The sequence below is a fragment of the Cupressus sempervirens genome, chromosome 11 (assembly GCF_028749045.1).
Source record: "Cupressus sempervirens isolate cs-2001-9-10 chromosome 11, ASM2874904v1, whole genome shotgun sequence".
Taxonomy (NCBI): domain Eukaryota; kingdom Viridiplantae; phylum Streptophyta; class Pinopsida; order Cupressales; family Cupressaceae; genus Cupressus; species Cupressus sempervirens.
Window position 1 is genome coordinate 585,564,317 of NC_143128.1, and position 3,879 is coordinate 585,568,195.

The following is a 3,879-nucleotide window of genomic DNA, read 5'->3' on the forward strand; positions in this document are numbered from 1 at the left end:
TTTTCCCAAAAAGAGATCCATTATTTATTTACCTCAAAGTTGCTTTTTCCTTTGAGGGATTTTTTGTTCACTTGATCCAAAAATATTGTCTTAAAGTCAAACCAGGGCATACTTAGCATAGTCACTGCCTTATCAAAGATTCATCCAAGCTTCCAAAATTAATGTCATCCTAAATCACATCTCATTCTGTTATCCTCTACTATTTTCCTCTAGTATCATCATTTCTAAAAACTTCCAAGTCCTTATTTTCTCCCAATATCCTATATAGCTAAGTTATTCTTCATCATTTTCCACCCCATTTCCATCTTCCTTGGAGTCATTCCTTCCTCCTATTATGAGATTAGTCTAAATCTCATTCTGAGCTTACTTTTTATCCTACTCTAAGCTTTAGTGTTCATCAATATTCATCCTTCATTTCTATCCAAATCATCATCAACACATGATTTCACAATCCTATTATGATGAGTTTGATCATCCCACCCATTCTCCCATTCCATCCTATTCCAATGATGATGAAAGTCTTGTTGACTATGATGGGTGTATTGAAATCCTTAGAGATCTTCCTCCAAACATTCTCCAAAATCCAAACATTCCTCCAAACAACCTCTAAAATCCACACATTCCTCCAAACTACTTCATCATACCTCCATGCGTACCCACTAGTACTCCTTATCATACCTTGGACAAGGGAAATCCATTATTCTACTTATCGACACCTCCTTCCTATATCGTGCCCACATATTCCCCTCATACATTAGTCCTGTCTCCATCTTCCTCCACCTTCATATCTCAATCTCTACCCTTCTAGAACAATGCTACTAGTTACATCCCTAATCTAAGTCCACCATCCCAGTATCCTCTAAACCATTTTTCAAATCCTCCAACCAATCCTAGTTGTACAATGGATCACCCTAATCCCCTTACTCTTCCTAATCTAAAACATACATCTCCAAGGAGTTTTATAAGGAAACCAAAATAAAATCCATCTCCCACACCCATCATTACTCTTCCCCCATCCCATCGCTATCAACCCCATTTCATCCACCCCATTTACCAAACCCCTTCCATCTCCTACCTCCCATCCATTGAATCCCTCCAAATCCCATCCACATCTCCTCCTCCTAGCATTACCAAAATCCCATGTAATGAACCTAATGAGTCCCTCCCCCATCAACTAATCCCCATTGAAGAACCTCTCACCCATCCATCTAATTCACTTAAGGAGAACATCCATACATTTCCTATCACACCACCCACCCCAATCCAATCCTATCAAGATCTTGTCCAAAAGAATGTTAAAATATCCACTATCCTAAATCATGGTCCTATCATTATACCTACTCCATATAAAGATCCCACCATCCCACTTATTCCCCTACATGATCCACTTCTACCATTCACTCCATCCAAAGAGTAGTTACCACCCCCTCCATATCTGAATCCTACCATCATACCTACTCCATCTCGAGATCCATTTCCATCAACCCATCCAAATCAAGATCATATCCTTCTATCTCCTCTACTTCATGATCATACATCTCCTATAATACATGATTATAGATCCATAGAAGAAGAACTAACTATCATATCCAAAGCTTCCACTCCTTCACCTAGAAATGGACTCACATCTTGTGTTCCAAATAACGAACATCATATTGAAGAAGGAAATAAAAGTGCATCTCTAGATATTGGTATCCCTTCTATCTCTTTATGGTCCCAAGTCCTTCCATATCCACCCCAACGTTCCCATCCATCTTGTTCCACATCTATTTTGGGCTCTTATCCTTCTACTTCTTTCTAATCCTCCATTTTGGGTCACTATATACCTTATCTAAATCCACCACACTTTCCATCCATTTTGGGTCCTTACATACCTAATCAAAATCCTTTATCTCTTGCATCTATTTTGGGACCTACTCCTTCCCCACTTCCATCTATTTTAGATCCTTATCCTTCATTTCCTCCATCCATTTTGGGCAATTATATGCATCCATGTTGTGTATTCCAATCTATCACTCCATCCCCTCAAATCCACAAGTTAGATCATTAAAGACACTCATCCTTGAATCCCTTTTGACCTTCAAACTCTCTCATTCCATCCATAATCCCCCCATATCCTCCATACCCTTTTTTCCATACCATGACTAATAGAAGAAAATTGGATGCCAAAATCAAAAAGCATAAATCCAAAAATCCACAAAAATCTAATTATTGACATGTCCCTTCTAAAATACATGTTCTAGAAGATAAACATTTGATCCAAACAAAAGAAAATGTCAAGAGGCCACAAAAGCCCAAGCTGAAAAAGTCAAAAACCATGTGGATGCTCAAGATGCTCATAAAAGAAATGTGTCTCAAAGATAAATCTCAATTGGCATCCATTCCCCTACTCAAAAAGCCTCATCTATTCATACTTTACCCAAATCTCCATATATACATCCTTCATCCCCCAAATCCACTTTTAGTTCTTATGCTTCTTATCCTACATTCCCAATCTTCCATCTTTCAACTTTACTTTTAGTCCTTATATCTATCTTCCTCCATTTTTTCCTTAAATTCATTCAACATCATCTTTCCCACTATTTCATCACTTTTTAAGGTGCGTGCCAATGATGATTTTTCCAAATTCCTCATCCATTTACCCACAAGTCTTGTCTTCCCATCCATTACCTGCCAACTCACACCCATCATTCCACTCATTTAATCCAATATTTTTCATGCTCCACCCATCCTGCCACTATCTATGAGTAAAAATCCATTGAAGAAATCTAAAAAAGGCAAGTAAAGAAAAAGTGTCCACTAGTGAAAACTTGGCAATTCAAGCACGTTGGACAAATACTGTGATAAAAACTTGGCAAACAAGTATCATGTGTAATCCCTCTATCCAAATGATCTAATCACTTGTGGAAAAGTTCCAACACCCATCATATCCATCTCAACCCACCGTACCAACCACATCTTAACCATTTTACCCTCCATCCTCCTTCAGATCTTGATAAAAATAAAGTCTACCACTGGATACATGCTTTTGGCCATCCTTTTCACATCCATTTCCCATCAAAGTTTGTATCCACCTATCCTTTATCCACTCAATCTTTCTTCTATATAATCACTTTGCCTCCTCTTTTCAAACCTCATCCACCAACCATAATAATGCCCAATCTCCCCTACTCATTCACCTTTCCTGTCCTAGCTTCCATCTACCTCTTTATCCTCTTATCATCCAACCTTCTATCCTATCACATGCCTCATAAAACCTCCTCTTAAATAGCATATGATAACTAGGGGCACTATATTCCTTGGAGACTATGTCATGTTCATCTTTCCATCCCTCCATTCTAGCCCTATTTTCATCTTGTCATCCCCAAAACCATTCATCTTCTAATACGTATCTTTTCGCATTCCTCTACCCAAACCTTCTACCAATCGTACCCTTTTCTTCTATCATTGCACTTCCCACCATCCATCCATCTTTCCATCACCTGGTACATCCCTTGTCATTGGTATCTAGCTCTAGGCCATCCCCATATACCCCAATGTTGTCCATTCATAGCCTAATGCTCCTAGAAATCTACCATCAACTGCACCATCCCATTGTACATCTTTGAACTCATCCAATCACATTCTTAAATATTTTTCCTAGCCTTGTTATAAGTCTTGGTTACAATCTAATAATCACCATTGGGATACATCCTTCTCACTCCTTGTCTTAAAGTATATCATTTCCTTCTCCACACCACCATATCCACCCTCAATCATCTATCTCGTTATCTTGAGCTTTTCATCCACTATCTCCTTATCCTAAGCTTTTTCATCCACTACCTCCACTATCTCCTCATCTTGATCTTTTCATCCAGTATCTCCTTATCTTGATCTTTT